The sequence below is a fragment of the Parambassis ranga genome, unplaced genomic scaffold, assembly GCF_900634625.1.
Source record: "Parambassis ranga unplaced genomic scaffold, fParRan2.1 scaffold_211_arrow_ctg1, whole genome shotgun sequence".
Classification (NCBI taxonomy): Eukaryota; Metazoa; Chordata; class Actinopteri; family Ambassidae; genus Parambassis; species Parambassis ranga.
In genome coordinates this window covers 27501-49376 of record NW_021144759.1, presented here as the reverse complement: position 1 = coordinate 49376, position 21876 = coordinate 27501, and the positions used below count along the sequence as shown (strand labels likewise).

General features: G+C 44.0%; 1 non-coding gene across 1 annotated transcript; it reads right to left on the bottom strand.

Annotated features, from left to right (window-relative positions):
• Positions 1-410: 410 nt before the first annotated feature.
• trnay-gua (transfer RNA tyrosine (anticodon GUA)) lies at positions 411-501 on the bottom strand. The gene is given in 2 exon segments: positions 411-446; positions 465-501. It is a non-coding gene; the product is annotated as a tRNA-Tyr (tRNA).
• Positions 502-21876: the final 21375 nt, after the last annotated feature.

The window sequence follows — 21876 nt, the reverse complement described above, 5'->3', positions numbered from 1 at the left end:
CAGCGATTTTCCCTCAGTTTCACTAAGATTAAAAGCTAAACATTGTTTACTAAATAATAACTGCATGTCATATTCCTTAATGAGTGATTTGCTGTACCATTGGGGTCAAACAGGCTGGTTTGTTTGTAGGTGATTTTGTGTTTACAGACGCAGAGCTAGCAAATTTTAAAAAGGCTCTATCTACTTGCTTAAGGTAAGATTTGACCAGTCAAGGATTGGAATGACTACATAACACATCCTTTATTACATAAACGTGTTGTAAACACATGTATTGAACAAATGCACTTCAGATAAAAAATCAAATCAGATAAAAATCATTGTGACATATATGTCACATCGGCCCTTTAGCCAAAAAACCAGTGAAAAAATGATGTGACATTATGATGAAACTCTCGAGGGTTAAAAGTCAATCCTTCGAGCCGGATTTGAACCAGCGACCTAAGGATTTCAGTTTTATTGTCTCACTACAGTCCTCCACTCTACCAACTGAGCTATCGAAGGGTGGGCTGAGAAAGAAATGCCCGAGCACAGCCGAGCGTTCATAGTTGACTCAAACACAGGTCATCTGTGCTTGATTTGAAAGTCAGGAATGTGGATTGGATTTGTGTGTTCATAAAGACCTGAAAAAACGACCTGAAAATAACGACTGGCTAACGACTATGAAACTGCCGGAGGGGGGCTGGTTGACAGCCCTTTGTTCTTGCTGTGAGTATGTGCAAACTTCCCGGGAATGGATGGAATCACTGCATTGTATGCTTCCTGGGGAAGCCACTCCATGCCTGTATGGACTCCCCAAGATTCACAAGGAAGGAGTCCCCCTCAGACCCATCGTCAGCAGCACAAACTCAGTCACAACATGGCTAAGCACTTGGCTGAACTCCTGACACCACTGGTAGGACTTTGTGAACAAGGTAGAGAAGATCCAAATGGACCCAGACGACACTATGGCCTCATTTGATGTCACCTCCCTGTTCACCTGCATCCCTACATCAGAAGCCACAGAGATGGTAAGGACGTGCCTCACACAAGACAGCACACTCAAGGAAAGAACCAACCTCACGCCAGACCACATCTGTGACCTGCTGGACCTCTGCCTGACCACCACTTATTTCCAGTACAATTGGAACTTTTACAGACAGAAGCACGGCTGTGCGATGGGATCATCTGTGTCTCCTATTGTGGCCAACCTCTACATGGAAGAAGTGGAGAGAAGAGCCTTGAGTTCCTTTTCTGGAACCACCCCCACCCACTGGTTTAGATATGTGGATGACACCTGGGTGACCAATGAAGTGCAACGGTTCACAGAACACATCAACGCAGTGGACAACAACATCAAGTTCACTCGGGAGGACATCAGGGAGAACAATCTGGCCTTCTTGGACTGCACAGTACATATTGAGGAGGACAGGAGCCTCAATGTGGAAGTGTACAGGAAACCCACACACACGGACCAGTACCTGTTGTTTGATTCACACCACCCACTGGAACACAAACTGGGAGTCATCAGGACCCTGCAGCACAGAGCACAAACTGTACCCACCAGCTCAGAGGGGAAGAAGAAGGAGCAACACCACATCAGGAAGGCCCTGCAAACATGTGGCTACCCGAAGTGGGCACTCATCAAAGCCACAAAAACAAGACCCCCCAACAACAAGAAGAAGGACAACACCAGACGGAGAAAGAACATCTCCATTCCATATGTGTCAGGAGTATCAGAGAAACTCCGCAGGATCTTCAACAACCATGACATCCCGGTCCATTTCAAACCTATGACAACACTGAGACAGAGACTGGTTCACCCGAAGGATAAGATTCCCAGGGAGAAACACAGCAATGTGATATATGCAGTCCAGTGCAGTGAGGAATGCTCTGATCTGTACATTGGAGAAACTAAACAACCACTCCACAGAAGAATGGCTCAGCACAGGAGAGCCACCTCCTCAGGACAAGACTCAGCTGTTCACCTCCACCTCAAAGACAAAGGACACTCCTTTGAGGACAACAACGTTCACATTTTAGACAGGGAGGAAAGGTGGTATGAAAGAGGAGTCAAGGAAGCCATCTATGTTAAGCTGGAAAAACCTTCCCTTAACAGAGGTGGTGGCCTCAGACATCATCTTTCTACCACATACAATGCAGTGGACAGAGCCTTGGTTGAAGGAGGTAAGACCCGCGGCGGCGGGCTCTGTGTTTACATCAATGACTCTTGGTGTCGGGACGCTGCTGTGGTCTCCAAACACTGCTCGCCACTTGCAGAGCTTATGATTATAAAGTGCCGGCCGTTTTACCTGCCACGGGAGTTTACAGCTATACTGCTTGTAGCTGCGTACATCCCGCCGAGCTCCAGCAACAACAACAGGAGCGACGCACTGAATGAGCTCTACCTGCAGGTCAGTGAGCAGCAGACAGCCCACCCGGATGCTTTTCTCATCCTGGCGGGTGATTTCAACCATGCAGACCCCAAGACTGTGTTTCCAAAACTTCACAAACACATAGACTTTCCAACTCGTGGCAACAACACACTGGACAATGTTTACACCACCCAGAGAGGCGCGTACAAAGCCCTCCCCCTCCCCCACCTCGGAGCTTCTGATCACATCACTGTTATGCTAATGCCAGCATACAGACCACTGGTAAAAGTTGCCAAACCGGTCCGAAAAGAAGTGAGAGTGTGGCCGGAGGGAGCCACAGGGGCTCTACAGGACTGTTTCAGCACAACAGACTGGGATGTGTTTAAGCAGGCTGCAACCCACAACAACTGCACTGACCTCCAGGAGTACTCAGAGACTGTCACTGCTTACATCACCAAATGCATTGATGATGTAACTGAAACCAGGACTGTCAGCATTCGAGCCAGTCAGAAACCATGGCTGACAGGAGAGGTCTACAGGCTGCTGAGGGCCAGGAACGCTGCCTTCAGAAGAGGCGACGACACCAGCCTAAAGTTAGCCAGAGCCGACCTGTCCCGTGGCATCAGGAAGGCGAAGAGACAGTACTCCAGGAGGGTTGCCCACCACTTCAGCGACAGCAGGGACACCCGGAGCCTGTGGCGGGGGATACAGACCATCACAGACTACAAGCCCCCACCACAGACCTGTGACAGCAACAGCTCTCTGCTGAACCAGCTGAATGACTTCTTCGGACGCTTTGAAGCACTCAACAGCACTCCTGCACAAAAGATCACATCCTCTCCCACTGACCAGGTATTTTCCCTGTCCCGAGCCAGCGTGAAGACATCTCTCAGCCAGATCAACGCACGCAAAGCTCCCGGTCCTGACAACATACCTGGCCGTGTGCTCAGAGACTGTGCTGAGGAGCTCGCTGAGGTGTTTACAGACATCTTCAACATCTCACTGAGCCAGGCTGTTGTCCCCACCTGCTTCAAAGCCACCACGATCATCCCTGTGCCGGAGAAGTCCACCCCCGCCTGCTTCAATGACTACCGTCCAGTAGCACTCACACCCATCATCATGAAGTGCTTTGAACGGTTAGTCATGAAACACATCAAGACGGCCCTCCCCCCCTCTCTGGACCCCTTCCAGTTTGCATATCGGCCCAACCGGTCAACCAGTGATGCTGTTTCCACAGCACTCCACACAGCTCTCACCCACCTGGGAAATAAAGACTCATACGTTCGAATGCTGTTCATAGACTTCAGCTCAGCATTCAACACCATCATCCCACAGCAGCTCATCAACAAACTGGACCAGCTGGGGCTGAACTCCTTGCTGTGCAACTGGCTGCTGGACTTCCTCACCGGGAGACCTCAGACAGTGCGGGTCGGCAGAAACACATCCAGCACCATCACAATGAACACCGGGGCTCCCCAAGGATGTGTGCTGAGCCCCCTCCTCTTCACTCTGCTGACCCATGACTGCACGCCAACACACAACACCAACATCTTTGTGAAGTTTGCGGACGACACAACTGTGGTGGGTCTCATCTCCGGTGGAGATGAAACATACTACAGGAATGAGGTGCACCTTCTGGCCGAGTGGTGCAGAGACCACAACCTCTCCCTGAATGTGGAGAAGACAAAGGAGATGGTTGTGGACTACAGGAGAGCACACAGTCAGCACACCCCTCTGACCATCGACGGTGCTGCTGTGGAGCAGGTGAGCAGCACCAAGTTCCTGGGTGTGCACATCACTGAGGACCTCTCCTGGACTAACAACACTGCATCCCTGACCAAGAAGGCACAGCAGCGCCTCTACTTCCTCCGCAAGCTCAAAAGAGCCAGAGCCCCTCCCTCCATCCTGTGCACCTTCTACAGAGGGGCTGTTGAGAGCATCCTGTCCAGCTGCATCACTGTGTGGTACGGAGCCTGCACCGCCACCTGCAGGAAGACGCTTCATCGCATAGTGAGAGCAGCTGAGAGGATCACCGGCGTCCCTCTCCCCTCCCTCCAAGACCTCTACGACAGCCGTCTCACCCGAAAGGCCCTCCGCATCACAGGAGACCCCACCCACCCTTCACACCGCTTCTTTAGTCTGCTGCCATCAGGAAAGAGACTGCGCAGCCTCCGGGCCAGGACCAGCAGACTGAGGGACAGCTTCATCCACCAGGCTGTCAGGAAGCTGAACTCTCTCCCTGCTGTGCCCCACTTTCTCCCCCTTCCCTGACACCACCCCCCACCCCCTACCCCTACCACCATCCCCTCACCCCTACCACCACCCAAGATAGGAACTCTTTGTACCAGCCACTTTACCAAAGGAACTCTGTGCACCAGCCACTTTTACCCTGTCATGTCACACCAGTCTCATATAAGCTGCTATAACTTAAACTATTCCTGTACTATTACTGTTTACATTATGCCAACCGCACTGTCTTGCACCATTGCATCTTTTGCACTCTCATACCAGTCTCAATAAGCTGTTATAAGTTAAACCATTCCTGTTTATATTATGCCAACTGCACTGACTTGCACTATACATCTTTTGCACTCTTACTGCATTGTGCCTTCATTATGTGCCTTGTATTTTGTGTGTGCCTCATTGTAGGTACATTTTTTTACACTTTATATTTATCTTTAGTTTTTAGTTACATGTTATATGTTGCGGAGTGAAGAGTAACGCAATTTCGATTCTCTGTATGTCCAGCACATATAGCAGAGTTGACAATAAAGCTGACTTGACTTGACTTGATTCCATCCATTCCCAGGAAGTTTGCACATACTCACAGTAAGAACAAAGGGCTGTCAACCAGTCCCCCTCCGGCAGTTTCATAGTCGTTAGCCAGTCGTTAGACACACCTGGCCCAGTCAGCCAGAACATCACAGGTAAGTATGGAAACATTTAGTGCTATTGTTTGTAAGTTTTTTTTTTAAGTTTTACCCAGACCCACCCACATAGGTCTGTAACCACATATAAACCATGTTTCCCCACCAAACAGAACTGATGAAGCTGCTTGGATGAGCAGCGAAACGTCTTCTAGAAAACTACAAGTCCAGACCAATTCATTGAACTGGTTGCATAAAAAAATGTTTTTTGACATACACACAAATCAACATGACAGATCTCAGTGTCAGCTGTCAGTTCACATTCAATAGTACACAGAAATAAAACCTACCAAGCAACATTAAACAAATGGTTCAGTTGGTCACACCTGTTTGGCAAACACTTGACTTATTTGTGTGGGTTCTCTTGTGGACAGTTAAAACACTATTTTGTCTAAAACATTTCCACCATAATTTGCAAGAAAATGGCTTCTCATCTGTGAGTTCTCATATGGACAGTTAAGTTACTTTTTCGACTGAAACATTTATCACATGTTTTGCAAGAAAATGGTTTCTCACCTATGTGGGTTCTCATGTGGGCAGTTAAACTACCATTTTGAGTAAAACATTTCCCACATGTTCTGCAAGAATGTGGTTTCTCACCTGTGTGGGTTCTCATGTGAATAGTTAAATGGCTATATTGACTAAAACACCTGCCACATGTTTTGCAAGAATGTGGTTTCTCACCTGTGTGGGTTCTCATGTGAATAGTTAAATGGCTATATTGACTAAAACACCTGCCACATGTTTTGCAAGAATGTGGTTTCTCACCTGTGTGGGTTCTCATGTGAATAGTTAAATCATTATTTCGACAAAAGCATTTGCCACATGTGCTGCAAGAAAATGGCTTCTCACCTTTTCTACCAGGTTTACATTTTACAGATTTTTTTCCTGGAGGAGAGCTGTGAGAGACAATCCTGTCACAGCTTGGTTCTAGTTCAATATAGTTCCTTTCATTAGCAACAGTCAATATAGAGGGCTCAGTCTCCTCTCTCAGTTCATGCTGCTCTTCCTCATGACTGCTGCAGAGAACATGCGGTTCCTTTCTAAACTGTGGGAGTTCTGGTTCCTCCCAATCCAGGCTGTTGTTCCTGTTCTGGTTACAGAGCTGCTGGTCAGCTAGAATCAGCTCTTTCTCCTTAAAATTGTGTTGTTGAGTGAGATCTAAAGGGTTAGAATAAACAAGAAAACATGTTTCACAGTTTTGATCATTGAGCTTAATATAAACGTTGCACAGAACTGAGAAGGATCCTGCATGAGTCACTGGATTCACTGCTTGTTTGCAGTTTCACATACCTGTTCTGTGTAACTTTATCTCAGGTGTCAGCAGTGGGTCCTGATGGTTGATCTCTTCTTTGTATTGGATGACAATCGGTTCAAAATGGTCCAGACTGGATTTTTTTTCCTGGTTACAGAGCTGCTGGTCAGACAGGATCTCTTCCTCCTTACAGTCATGTCGTTGAGGGAGAACTGGAGGAACAAATGGACACAAAGCAGAGCTCTCAGGTTTTCAAGTTCAAGCTTAGAGTGAGTTTCCCAGTACCCCTTTGGTATACTGCTGTATCACCAACATTGTTATTTAATACTAATACTAACATCTCAAATACCATTGTGGTTGATAGAAAATATCTATGATGTACTTTTGTTAGGGCCGCAACGATTACTCGAGTACTCAAGTAATATTCAAAAGCAAAATGCATTAACAACTAATTTAGCATTCGACGACTCGTTAGTGAGGTCATTGAGAATAATTCTCTTGTGGCGCAGCGGGATGATCAGTGTTTTGGGTTCAAGAGGTCCTGGGTTCGAAATACGAGTGAGCAGTTTGCAGGTCGGACACATAGACACACGGTTTTGGCGCCGGGTATGGAGGAGGTCGCGGATTGAAGTAGGACTGAGTGATATGGCAAAAAATTTATCATGATCATTCATTTTTTTTTTTTTTTTTTTTTTAGATACTGTATTAATCCCAGAGGGAAATTCTTTACGGCTGCTGCCAAGCAGTGTCATACAATGACTAGCAAGGCGCGCCACAGGCTAGGGTGAAGTGTCTTGCCCAAGAACACACAACAGTGTTTTATATATATATACCACTGCGTCACTGTTGTCCCTAACATGACCAATTCTTCAAAAAACTAAGGTGTATATCTCTTAATAAAATCTCCATAAAATCAATATTACAATCTATATCTTTGTACTAAAATGTAGAACCATAACCCATACAAATTTATTACACTATAAGTAAAAAATGTGCGATTCGCTCTATTGACTTTGATGACATTCCAGCTGAGATAACGGGCGGCTATGTGTCTATTATTGTATTCAGAGCTGCTTTTCAGCCATGTAGACGACCCAGCTAGTCAGGGGTGATACGTCTCTTGTCGAATCAACCATCTTTGATATACCACGTGAGAGCAGAAAGCTCTACAATTGGATTTTGCACACCTTGTGATCTGGTTCCATCGTCCAATTGGACACTGACTTTCCCATAGACACAGCCTGTAAACAAGACAGAGACATGGCGGAGTATACTAATAGAAAGCCTAAAGTGTCCTCTTTTCGTAGAAAAAAAAAGTTGAACCGTTGGCGACGAAACATGCTTTTGTCGACTCCGAAGGGGCAATATTATAAAACACAAGTAACGTGGCTGCGTGTGCAAGTTCTAAGTGCTTTTGGTATAATTTCAACAAACAAAAACAAAATAGCCAAAATATCTCCACACTACAGACGTTTTGTGGCCTTTCTTTCCATGTTGTCTGTGCCGCTAATTTTTCTCTCACCACTCCTCCAAGTCTCAACTTCACACAGTGACGGTACAGCTCCACATGTAGCACTCGAGAGCCCAGCATGCAATGCAAATGTGCAGCGTCACACAACGTGTACACATTTATTGAGTGTTATCGAACTTTTGTCATGTTGTTATTGAAAAAAGTTATATTGCGATAATTAACATTATCGTTTTTATCGCCCAGCCCTGACTGAAGCAATGCCGCTGCAGCCGTTTCTATGGGAAAACTATGACATTTACGCGTGATCCGAGTACTTGAATACTCGCAAAAATAATCGGTGAGTATCCCAGTACCAAAATACTGGTTTGTTCCAGCCCTAACCTTTGATTACATTATGCCATCCCCAACCCAAAAATGTGTTCCGGTCCACTGGGCATTACCCGGTATGCCAGATGGCCAGTCCATACCTGCTCTCAAGAGCCCTGACTAATGTGTTGATGGAAAGATCTAAAACCTGGAACAACCAAATGACCTGAACCAACATTAAAGTTCTAATAAACAGAAATAATAATAAACATCCAGGTTCTTACAAAGAAAAAAAACATTTTAGAGACGTTTTACCTTGAGGAACGTTGTGAGAGAGAACCATGTCATGGTTTGGTTCTGGTCCATCATAAGCAGCAGTTACTATAGAGGAATCAGTCTCCTCTTTCAGTACATGCTGCTCTCCTTCATGACTGGTGCAGACTTCCTGCTGTTCCTCTTTAACCTGTGGAGGTTCTGGTTCCTCCTGGTCCAGAATGGAGTTCTTCTTCTGGTTACAGAGCTGCTGGTCAGCCAGAACATCCTCCACTTGTAAACTGTGTTGTTGAGGGAGATCTGCAGGTCAGAGGGTCACAAGGTTCACAGCACACAGAGAGATGTATTTTCTATATATAGAGAATTCTAACATAGAAATACCATCAGTTTTTCAGTAATATCATGTCAACAGACATTCTGCAAGTCTAACTTAGGGTGCAGTAACAAAACATTAGGCTTCCCTGTGTGGGACATTCACACACTACTAACTACTGTTGTTACATTATATTCCACACTTACCAGTGTTTCCCTGCCATTATATAGGGAGCAGCTGTTTTCTATACAGCAGCAGATCATAGCAGAAGTCATTTAAGGTCACCTTTCCTATAGAACAGGTCTTTGTTCTTTTTATTAAACACAATAAATAGCTGCCCCATGCACGTACACGTACACACACGTACACACACACACACACAGGAATGGTTTTTTTGTACAAACCAGGAAGTAACATCAGGAACTTTTCTTCCTTAAAAATACATTTTTAATTATGTCAGCAGTAACAGTGAACGTAGTGATGTCGGCCAGCATGTGACAGCATGTTCAACGGCCTCTGTTGTGTGGAAAATAATATACTGTGAAGCCAAAAGTTAAAGAAAGAATTGAGCGAGTCTTGATTCCTGACCCCCAGGAACAAATCATGGACTTTGTTTAAATAATACTGCTGTCTGTGTCTGTCATTGGCAGACAGGAGGGTGTTAAGCTGTCACATCTGAACCTGGCTGTGGTCTGTGGAGGTGTGCACCACGGCACTGGTGGAATTCAGCTACCAGCCAACATGTAACGGATCATATCAGTGCTGCACTGTTTACTTACCTACATGTAGGTTAACCCTTGCTTTAATGGTTTTAAAAATATATTAGATAAATATTTTTTCTTAACTTCAGTTCTGATCAACAGTAGTAAAAAAAAAATCATTTTCCCCCAGGATTTTAACCCTTTAATCTTCAATTTTATAAGGGGTGGTGCAAATAAATGGAAAAAAAAAACACAAAATGGCTCATTTTTAATAGAAAAGGTGAATGTGGACTGGATTTTTTTAACCTTTATTACAGTCTTGGTCATGTCAAACATCAGTAACAACATTGACTTTATTGCATTATTAGTTTTTGCACAGCACTGGATTTTCATTTTTTCTCCCATTTTGTCCCATAGACTTCCATTATAACCACATTTTTTGACTGCACAGCCATGGCACTACATAATCATGCATTCTTGATTGTTGGTGGTTTACCCTGTTGGTAGGAGGTAACATTTGTGATTTTTACAGTTAACAACTTAATTACCATATTAACCCTTTACCTGCAGGCCTGTGCTCATGTAGTGTAGTTTCTGGCTTGTATATGGAGTTATAGGGAGTAGGGCCTGAAGGGCCAGGCTGTGGAGCTGTGAAGGCTGCACAAGTAGATCCATCACTTGTTCACAAGTAAATCCTTCACTGGTGCACAGGTGAATCCTCTCTTCTTGCTGCTTGCTGCTCTTGCCACCATCAAATGACCACAAGGACACATGCAAGTCCACTAGTGTTTTTGTTTTGTTTAGTCTGAACCTCTCAGTATCAAAGAGTTCATATTCATATCGATGATTGAAACTCATCAGAAGAAACATTTTCTCTTCAAGGGTTCATAAATATGTGAATCTAATATTTGCCATGAGGAGAAGTGTGTCAGTCCTCAGAGCTCAGACAGTAGCTGCTCATGTGTTTGTCCTTTCTATAGAAAACAGTCCACAGACTGTTACAGAGGAAGGTCTCAGTGCTTCACTCAGTCTGTTCACACTGTGACAGAAACACACATGAACACATGTTCATTTATTATCGTTGCTACCATTATATCAGAGGGGGACATGCCCCCCCCCACATTTTAAAACGGCCCGTTTGGACCCCCCCCCCCCCCCCCCACACACACACACACACACACACACATTTACTGAGTAGGAGATTCTAACAAAGACACAGAGAGTTAGAGTTGTTTTCAGCATTAACCCATATTGTAATGAGGCCAGGTTAGCTCCTGTTAGCCTGCTAGCTTCAGCCTCGCCGAGCCAGTGCACACAGCCACCTGCTCCTATTCTTATCAGTAAGAATAAAACACATGTGATGGACCGTCAGGACACAGTGGAGCATTATATGAACAGGAAACACTGATGTAGCAGATGAGGCAGGGCATCATTATAAACACATCCACAAGGTTTGTTGTGAATTCAGAAGTTTTATAAGCAAATAAAAATAAGGACATGCATTTTTGTAAGTTAGTATTTTTAGTGTTTCAGTATTATCTGCATTAAGCAGTTTGGTTCATCTTTCTATGGGATTTGCCAGTTTTTTGTCTCTGTAAATGAGAGAAGGCCTCAGATATGGAGGCTGTTAGTGTAGTAGCACCAGTATGTTTGACAAAACTGTTGTTTCACTTGGAATTAGTTTCTGTTTGTCACCGAGTTTTTGTTGAATCTGTCTCTGAAATAGTCATTAAGTGTTTACTTCTGTAGGTAAAATAGTTTATACTTTTTTCACCACCCACCCACAGAAGGTGTCCCCCCCCCCCACATTTTTAATGCTCCCCACGCCACTGGATTTAACTGAACTCTTAAAGCTGTGCTGGCAGCCATTAAAGCAGAATATGTGAAGAAGATCAAATTACAAACCTGCTGGATGCAGCTGAACAGTGTGGAGTCAGGATAGTTTTCATTTTTAATACACACATTTTGTGTATTAATTAATTTTCTTCACCAGTCCATTGACTGTTGCACTTTGTATTTATTTCAGTCTGAGGTTTCAGTTTCTTTAATCTGAAATAAAGGCCTTCAATGTATTTGCCTGGGACTACTTTTATTCATGGTAACAGAGCTAGCTGTGCCCCAGGTAAACATTTCCTGCATTGAAAACTGACAATAGATATTACTGAAACATATGAACATGTGGACATAGGGGAAGCTAATAAGACACAAGCTAGACATCAGTTCAGACCTTTGACTTGGAGCAAATGTGAACAGCTGGACCTCAGGGACTTTAATTGAACCCCCCTGGTCTAAATCAATGTGAACATATGATGACAGTGGAAGTGGAATGGAACTCTTAAAGCTGTGCTTCAGTCATTAAAGCAGCAGCAACAGGTTCAACATGAGCTGGATGTGTGGAGTTGGGATAGTTTTCATTTTTAATACAACAATGCTTGTTTGTCACCAGTCTGTTGACTGTTGTGTATCTGTTTAAAGTGAAGTGATTGTGTTGTTAAATGCTGATGTTTCTGTCACAGACTGCAGCAACCCAGTGTTCAGACTCCTGCTCAGGACGCCATATTTATGGTGAGTACAAACAGCTTCTAACTACAACACAACAGTCCTGGTGCTCTACAGAGACCCAGAGCCTGACCCCTGAGCAAGCATTCACAGAGACAGAACTGTGGTAGTAATACTTATAACTACAGCAGCTGTGCATACACAACACTTCATATCTAATGTTGTAGATTCAAGTAATACATGTATGAACATAAGCTGTAATATCATGAAACACTAAACTGTTATTCTGCTCCTCAAAGTCTGAGAGTTTATACTCTGTTGTTCTGTTCCAGCTGCTGGAGGAGAACATTGTCAGGTTTGTGAAGGATGAGCTGAAGAAGATCCAGAAGCTCCTGAGTCCAGATTACCCAGAATGCTCAGAGAGCCAGAGGGAGGATGAGGAGGATGAAGAGCAGAGGAGCAGCAGAGAGTCATTAGTGCAGATCACAGTGCACTTCCTGAGGAGGATGAAGCAGGAGGAGCTGGCTGAGCGTCTGCAGAGCAGTAAGAGGATTTGAAGAGCTTTAACATGATGGAAAGAGGAAATGAAGTTTACATTTACACACTCTGCTGTTAATATGATGCAGACATCTGTGAATTCTTCTGACTGAAAACACAAACTGTTTGTCTACAACTGATGAACAGATTTCATGGAGACAGAAAATATTTATTTGACACATTTATTGTAGCGTTCACTTATTAATGACATTTATTGTTTGTTCAGGAACTCCTGCTGCAGAGTGTGGACGTAAACTCAAGTCTAACCTGAGGAAGAAGTTCCAGTGTGTGTTTGAGGGGATCGCTAAAGCAGGAGAGCCGACCCTTCTGAACCAGATCTACACAGAGCTCTACATCACAGAGGGAGGAACTGCAGAGGTCAATGAGGAACATGAGGTCAGACAGATTGAAGCAGCATCCAGGAAAGCACACAGACCAGAAACAAGCATCAGACCAGAAGGCATCTTTAAAGGCTCACCTGGAAGACAGGAACCAATCAGAACAGTGATGACACAGGGAGTGGCTGGCATCGGGAAAACAGTCCTAACACAGAAGTTCACTCTGGACTGGGCTGAAGACAAAGCCAACCAGGACATCCAGTTCACATTTCCATTGACTTTCAGTGAATGTGCTGAGAGAGAGAAAGTTCAGCTTGGTGGAACTTGTTCATCACTTCTTCACTGAAACCAAAGAAGCAGGAATCTGCCGCTTTCAGCACCTCCAGGTGGTCTTCATCCTTGATGGTCTGGATGAGTGTCGACTTCCTCTGGACTTCCACAACACTGAGACCCTGACTGATGTCACAAAGTCCACCTCAGTGGATGTGCTGCTGACAAACCTCATCAGGGGGAAGCTGCTTCCCTCTGCTCGCCTCTGGATAACCACACGACCTGCAGCAGCCAATCAGATCCCTCCTGACTGTGTGGACGTGGTGACAGAGGTCAGAGGGTTCACCGACCCACAGAAGGAGGAGTACTTCAGGAAGAGGTTCAGAGAGGAGGAGCAGGCCAGCAGGATCATCTCCCACATCAAGACATCACGAAGCCTCCACATCATGTGCCACATCCCAGTCTTCTGCTGGATCACTGCTACAGTTCTGGAGGACATGTTGGAAACCAGAGAGGGAGCAGAGCTGCCCAAGACCTTGACTGAGATGTACATCCACTTCCTGGTGGTTCAGACCAAAGTGAAGATGATCAAGTATGATGGAGGAGCTCAGACAGATCCACAGTGGAGTCCAGAGTGCAGGAAGATGATCCAGGCTCTGGGAAAACTGGCGTTTGATCAGCTGCAGAAAGGAAACCTGATCTTCTATGAGTCAGACCTGACAGAGTGTGGCATCGATATCAGAGCAGCCTCAGTGTACTCAGGAGTGTTCACACAGGTCTTTAAAGAGGAGAGAGGCCTGTACCAGGACAAGGTGTTCTGCTTCATCCATCTGAGTGTTCAGGAGTTTCTGGCTGCTCTTCATGTCCATCTGACCTTCATCAGCTCTGCTGTCAACCTGCTGGAACAACAACAAACAACATCTGTGCAGTCTGAAGGCTTTAGACACAAACCTGAACTAAAACACCTCCACCAGAGTGCTGTGGACAAGTCCTTACAGAGTCCAACTGGGCACCTGGACTTGTTCCTCCGCTTCCTCCTGGGTCTTTCACTGGAGACCAATCAGACTCTTCTACGGGGCCTGCTGACACAGACAGGAAGTAGCTCACAGACCAATCAGGAAACAGTCCAGTACATCAAGGAGAAGATCAGTGAGAATGTGTCTGCAGAGAGAAGCATCAATCTGTTCCACTGTCTGAATGAACTGAATGATCGTTCTCTAGTGGAGAAGATCCAACAGGCCCTGAGATCAGGACGTCTCTCCACAGATAAACTGTCTCCTGCTCAGTGGTCAGCTCTGGTCTTCATCTTACTGTCATCAGAAGAAGATCTGGAGGTGTTTGACCTGAAGAAATACTCTGCTTCAGAGGAGGCTCTTCTGAGGCTGCTGCCAGTGGTCAAAGCCTCCAACAAAGTTCTGTAGGTGGATTTATGAACCATTTCAAACATGGTTGATTTTTATATGAACAATAAAACATTGACTTTGTGTTCAATCTTTTTTTTCTCAGACTGAGCAGCTGTAACCTCTCAGAGAGAAGCTGTGAAGCTCTGTCCTCAGTCCTCAGCTCCCAGTCCTCTAGTCTGAGAGAGCTGGATCTGGATAATAACCACCTGCAGGATTCAGGAGTGAAGCAGCTTTCTCGTGGACTGGAGAGTCCAGACTGCAGACTGAAGACTCTCAGGTCAGGATCCAGCTTTTTGATCATCAGTTAAATTCTGCTTCATGTTCATGTTGAAGATCTGTTGGATTTTTCTTCTTTCTTCTTGAGTTCATGACATGTTTTGTACCTCCAGTCTGTCAGGTTGTCTGATCACACAGGAGGGCTGTGCTTCTCTGGCCTCGGCTCTGACCTCCAACCCCTCCTATCTGAGAGAGCTGGACCTGAGCTACAATCATCCAGGAGACTCAGGAGTGAAGCTGCTGTCTGCTTTACTCAACAGTCCAGATTGTAGTCTGAAGACTCTCAGGTACACAGAGACCACAGAGCATGAGTCCTCCTCAGTCTGTCAGTTTAGCTCATATATCCACAGCTGTTGATGGATGGACTGAAACTGCAGAGAAGAAATAATCACTGATCCCTGATGTTCATCTTCCTCCATCATTAAGTGTCCATCATGTTAACTTCACTTTTCTTTATACACGTTCTTCATGTCAAAATACAAACAGACTGATTTTCAGTCACACTTAGTGCAGATCAAATACAAAATGATGCCCTACTTATTAATGTCCTCAGCTGTAAGAACCACTGAATTATTTCCACAAACAAATGTTCCTGAAACAATCCATATGTGAAGCTTCAGAGGAGACAACAACACAATGGTAGAAGGAGGAGTTCCTTCAGTCAGAGACAGAGAGCAGGGAGACACTACAATATTATCACTGTAAAAACTACACACAGACATGAGTAAATGTATTTATTTGAAGTGTGTCAGAAACTCTTCCATCCATGACACATGTGAACCAGGCTTGTGTTTGCATATAGAGTGAAAGGAACAAACAGTCAGAGACAGTGTGGCTTGTTTGCTGCTTTGGATAAATGCACAATGCTGAGATCAAACCTACACTGTTGCTGCATGAAGAGGATTTTACAGTAAAGCACTGACAGAGAGCAATATTTCACAGAATGGAGGACATGAATAAACACAGAGCAGATCAGGAGAGACTCTTCTGGAGTCGACACAGATGAGTTTCAGTCTGTTTGTGTGTCTCTGACAAACTGAGGAACTCTGCTTCATGTTGATCAGCAGTTTGGACTCATGTTGGTTAGAAAATCATTCTGACTGTGTTTCTTCCTGCAGGGTGGAGCATGGTGGAGAGCAGTGGTTAAAACCTGGGCTGAGGAAGTGTAAGTTTGACTCAGTCTTTCCTCATGTTATTGTGCATGAGTCAGTGTTCTATCAGTCCATCAGAGCTGTTGTAGCGCAGCCTCGGCGGTTGGATTTCTTTGGTGTTTACTGGAGTTTATTACTCCCCAGCAGGAGTTTTAGGTTCCAGCTTTGTCATTGGTTTTCCTTTTTTCTCTTGTTAGGGAGCTTTAGTGTGTTGTAGTGTCTCTGTGTTTGTTTGGGCACTGCTCAGCTCTGAGTTCATGAACTGCAGCCTAACACTGAAACCAGCCTGTGTAGCTGCCGATCTGAGAGTGGGGACGAGTGGGGAGGTGCAGACATGCTGTGTGTGGGTTTCCCCTCAGCCTGGGACATAACAGAGACAACCAAAGCAGACAAAAGACAAAATCCAATAAGAGACCACAAAGGGTTGAAAAGGTCCAAACACAGGAATAAACAGCTCCACAGTCCAAAAGCAGGCAGGACTCAGACACAAAGAATCTCATCCAAAGGGTCAGACTGGACTGATGGACTGAAGAGTGAAGACACTGAGACACTGAGCTGTGAGCAGCATTATTAGGGTTAGGGTTAGGGCGAGAAACGCCACTGTTTAAGAAAACGAGTTACCACCAAAATAAGTTTCACACGGGGTCTCTGTTTAAAGTTTTTAATCAATTAGTAACAAAACACGTTATCCGCCATGTTTCCCTGCACCGTTTCTTCCCTTTTTTCCCAATCTGCTACAAACACCCTGATTTTCAGCACAATGCAGCATTTCCATTCAACCAATCACGGGGCAGCTTTCCAACTGTCATGGCGGAGCCCTGTCAGTAGATAGAAAGTATGTCCAGGCATCTTTTAAATGAGTGTTTTAGCTATGTGACATGAATAACTTTGACAGTGTCCATGAGGCAGTCCTCTTTTCTTTCATGGGAAAAAAGCGGAAGCCTTCCATACAGAATCCCGAAACTCAGCTGGAGGGAAAATACCAGCCACTTCCTGTTCACATACTAAAGAGAAAAACTTTTGTTTTTCAAGCGGATCAACTGACAGCCGGCGAAATAATATTATTAGAAATACATATATAAATACATAAAATGAGTTTTTTTGATGAAATGGATTTATAGCTTTTTGGGTGGAAAAAGATTTGATTGTTTAATAAATGTTTAAAATCAAAATATAGATTAGATTTTTTGATGTTATTACAAACTCATGATGATATATTACAGTTTGAAACATAAACTCTGACAGTGTTTGAACAGGAGAGAAAGGAGTATAAAGTGTGTAGTGAGGGGTTCACAGCCTTAAAGCATCTAGAATAACTGTAAAAAATAAAGCCCATCACTTCACGGATTTCACCTTTTGCGGGTTATTTTTGGAATGTAACCCCGCGATTAACGAGGGACCTCTGATGAGAAGGAAGAGACTGGGCTCTCAGCTGCAGTAAAGGGGGCAGGTCTGGCTCCAACACAGGTTTCAATGTGCAAGATGTCTTGCCCTCACATTCTTCTTCCATTTCCACTTGTCCTGAAACTTCGGCCCTCGCTGTCAACCTTCCTTTTCTTACTCACACTTGCCATTTTAGAAATGGGCAATAAAAAACACACAGATCACTGGCAAAACAGGGTGGTGAGAGTTTGACCATGTTTGCTGCCATCTTGTGGTGAAATGTTAAATATATATAAATAATAATAATTTTTAAACGTGTGATTTCATCCTGTGGACAACAGTACTGGTGGCATATTATGACATTATTGATTTTATGACAGAGGCTTCGGCCCAGTGAACATATGAACTGGACTTTTGGTCTGTTCTACAGGAAAAACCCTCAATGATAATGCACCAACAATCCCAACCAAAGAAAGGAACATAAGGACAGAAGAACTAAACAGGAAAGAAAATAGAAATAACTATTGTATATATAACCTAGAAAATTTCACAAGAAATTTTGAGTGGGCCAATGCGCGCTCACCCACACTCTGCTGCCGGTCCGCCCCATTATATACCACCAAACCTCATTCCTGATCACCGGCATATGTGAAAGATGCCACTGATGACATTTCATGCTTTTACAGTGTTTCTGATTGGTTTTATATAAGGTTTAATAGGCCCTAAGCTTCTCCATTCATTCTGAATGGAGGAATCCTAAAGATGTGGATGTGACTTTGGCTGCTATTTTATGAAGTTTGGTAAAAGACATGATCATGAGGACTCAATATGATAAAGTCCAACTCCTTATGAGCAGTTTGCAGTTGAAATGAATATTCTGTGTAGAGGCATGCCAGACTGATAGGCTTCCAAAGTTAGCTGGGTTTTGTCAGGGCTCTCACCAGTTTTAGCTGCGCTAGTTAGCTGTGTAATGAATTAGAGGCTTTTATTTTGAAAATCAGTGTGTGTCTGTGTAAGTGTGTGTGTGTGTGGGGGGGGGGGGGGGGGGGGTGGGTTGGGAACACTCCCTAATGCATGTTAAAACATGTTTAAGTGTTTTATTTTGAAAATCTCAATGTCAGCCATATCCTGTTATTGTGCAGAGTCTTTTATTTTGAAAATCCATGTTTGTGTGTCTGTGTGTTGGCAGGTGTGTATAGTGTGTGTCTGCATATTTCTGGGTGGCTTGTATGTAGTTTACCAGGCCCAGTAAGGTCTGTAATGATTTGGAGGCTTTTATTTTGAAAATCAGTGTGTGTGTGTGTGTGTGAGAGTGTAGTTGTGTATGTTCCTGTATGGTTGTGTATGTGTGTGTGTGTGTGTGTGTGTGTTTGCCTCTGCATGGATCAATACAGTGAAGTTACATTGGTTTGAATGAACCCAATGCATTGTTAATGGGAGCGGCCATCTTTGATGATGTCATCAGAGAAGTCAGTCAGAGCACCTGTGGAGGTTACCATGGAAACAGCTCCCTCAGTTTTCGGCTTCCTCCCTGGTTTTGTGACTTTTGCCTTTACGTGAAAACCGTACGTCGGAACGGAAAGAAACGTCACAGCACAGGTGTCCCGGTACAGCCGGACGTCCTGTAACAGTTTCAGGTCGCTCACATTAAAGCTGTGGGACTAGTTCCGCTGAAAATGTGTCCAGAAGAAGGAGAATAATACAGAAGCGGAATAAGTATTTACAATAGTAACAGTGGAACAATATCAGGATAGATCAGGAGGTCTGAGTCTGGTCTTTCAGTCCAGATCCTCCTCCAGACTCTGATGAAGGAGCTTTTGGATGATGCTCTTTATCCAATGATACAGTTGATGCTGCTGTTCTTCTCATGTTCTAAATGTGTCGTCTGTCTTTACTCACATTGCTGCAAATATCCAATTTGTGTTGAGCTGATAGTTGTGTGTTTGTTCATTCAAACATTAGTGACAAAAAGTCTGATGATAAACTTTGTATGAATGAACAACACATCAGTCAGTAAAGACAGAATGAAGCCATCAGATGTGTCAGATGATAAACTGCAGCTGTGTCTTTTTCTCTCCATCAGATTTCTGTCAACTTGAAGTCGACACAAACTCAGTGAACACAAAGCTCAAACTGTCTGACAACAACAGGAAGGTGACATATGTGAGAGAGGAGCAGCCATATCCTGATCATCCAGACAGATTTGACAAGTTTTCTCAGCTGCTGTGTAGAAATGTTCTGACTGGTCGCTGTTACTGGGAGGTCGAGTGGAGAGGAGAGGCTGAGATAACAGTGAGTTACAGAAGAATCAGAAGGAAAGGAGACAGAGCTGACTGCCTGTTTGGAAGAAACAATCAGTCCTGGAGTCTGAGCTGCTATGATGGTGGTTACTCTGTCTGTCACAATAACAGAGGAACATCCATCTCCTCCTCCTCTGTCTCTGACAGAGCAGCAGTGTATGTGGACTGTCCTGCTGGCACTCTGTCCTTCTACAGAGTCTCCTCTGACACACTGATCCACCTCCACACCTTCAGCACCACATTCACTCAGCCTCTACATGCTGGGTTCTTGTTGGGTCCTGGTTCCTCAGTGAGTCTGTGCTGTGTGTAGAAGCAGAGTGTGTGGAAGTGACAGCAGCTTCAACTTTGTGCTTTAAATGTTGATGATGTTTCACTTTCATTTGAATCACTGACTGTGATTTCAGGTCAGAACATGTTTTTGTCTTAGAAGCAGTGAAATGAAGAATGTGAAGCTGAATTTATGATCATGAACTTTGACATGTCCTCACAAATGAAACCCTTACATTAAGAAATGCATGATTCCATGTTGTTATGGCTCTGATATTAAAATGTAGTATTATAATAGGAGTTAATGGACCTAAGTGGAAAACACCATTTAAAACTGCTGCAATACAAACACTAATAACTCCAACTCAATATTTTGGATAAACTTTGACATGACAGATATAAAATAATGCCTGAGCCTCCCAACTTGTAGAATAACTTGTTTTGTGCATGTTTACATGAAATATTTGCATCATGCAATCTACCTGGCATTTAAAGCGTTAAACTCCTCCAATGATTTCATGTTTGGTAGTTCTGAGCAGTCCTGAAGTTGTTCCACATATTGATGCAGAAAAATATGAATCTGTTCAGTTTTTAGAGCAGTTTTTAGAAGCGGACATTTTTGTCCCTGATGACACAAAGGGTAGTAAATGTGTTTCCCAGTGTTCTGGTGATGGATCAGAAACATTTACATTTGAATTCTAAAATTTGTGTTGAACTGCCCGATTGCCCTTTTTCTCCTCAACCTGTGACGTCGGCGGAACTGCGATCACTCACCTGCTCCTGCCCGGGACGTTAAAAAGAAGCAAAGACACAGAGAAAGACTCAGAGAGACACTGCAGCGCCACCACGCAGCTGTGGACCTTTCTGAACCAACCCTGAAGCACAGCCGGTCACAGCGCGCTACGATCGCTGCGTTTAACTAAATCTTTGTGGCGCTGTCGCGGTGCGTTCAATGACGCTCCGTAAATGTGCGCTTTTACACGTTTATTTTGTGTTTAGTTATTTTGATAAGATTGATTTAAACATGTGGTAAAAGCATAAATTATTAGTAAAACACTGCTTCAAACTAAAGCTGTGGAATCCAAACATGTTCAGGGACATTAGTGGCAGATGTAGCCAGGTATAAAAAGACCATAAGACCATAAGTGTTATTGAAACACTGCTCACATGAACAGTAGTGAATGTTTGAGCACTTTAATGCCAAGTTCTCAGAAATGATATACTTAGATGTACTGAATGTTGTACAACTGAAAGTTAGATTAGAGATTTGAATAGAGATTAAGATTAATGTCAGAGTTACATGGAAAGACTTATGTTTCTGACATTTGATGTCCTGAATGATGCATCTGAGAATTCATGGTGTTGAATGTCATTTTCTGACCTGGTCTGTAGGTCAGGGTTTTTTTGAGGACGGATGTTGTCCAGGACCAACATCTGTGCTGAAACCGATGGCGAGCCAAGTCCCCTGAAGAGATTCCAGCACCGAGTAGATATCCACGTATACACACCCATTCACACTTACATCACAGAACAAGCATCCTTGGAACAAGGTGAACTGCCGTAACTCTACAACCCATATACCTGAGACCATTGTGATTTTGGTTTAAGGGCCCCAACGGGAAATCTGTCATTTTTATAGTGTGCACACTATTTCTTTTTCTTTTCCTAACTCTTTGAGTTATTTTATATTTTTGTACAAACCAGACAAATGATCTTGTCATTTGTAATAATATAAGAGTGGCTGCTCAACTGTTCCTCTTGTGTCTGCCTCATTATTGCTGCTCAGCACAGTGGCTCCTGTCCAATTTGGTTTCTTCTGGTTCTGGTCCAGATTTCATCATTATTATACTGTAAT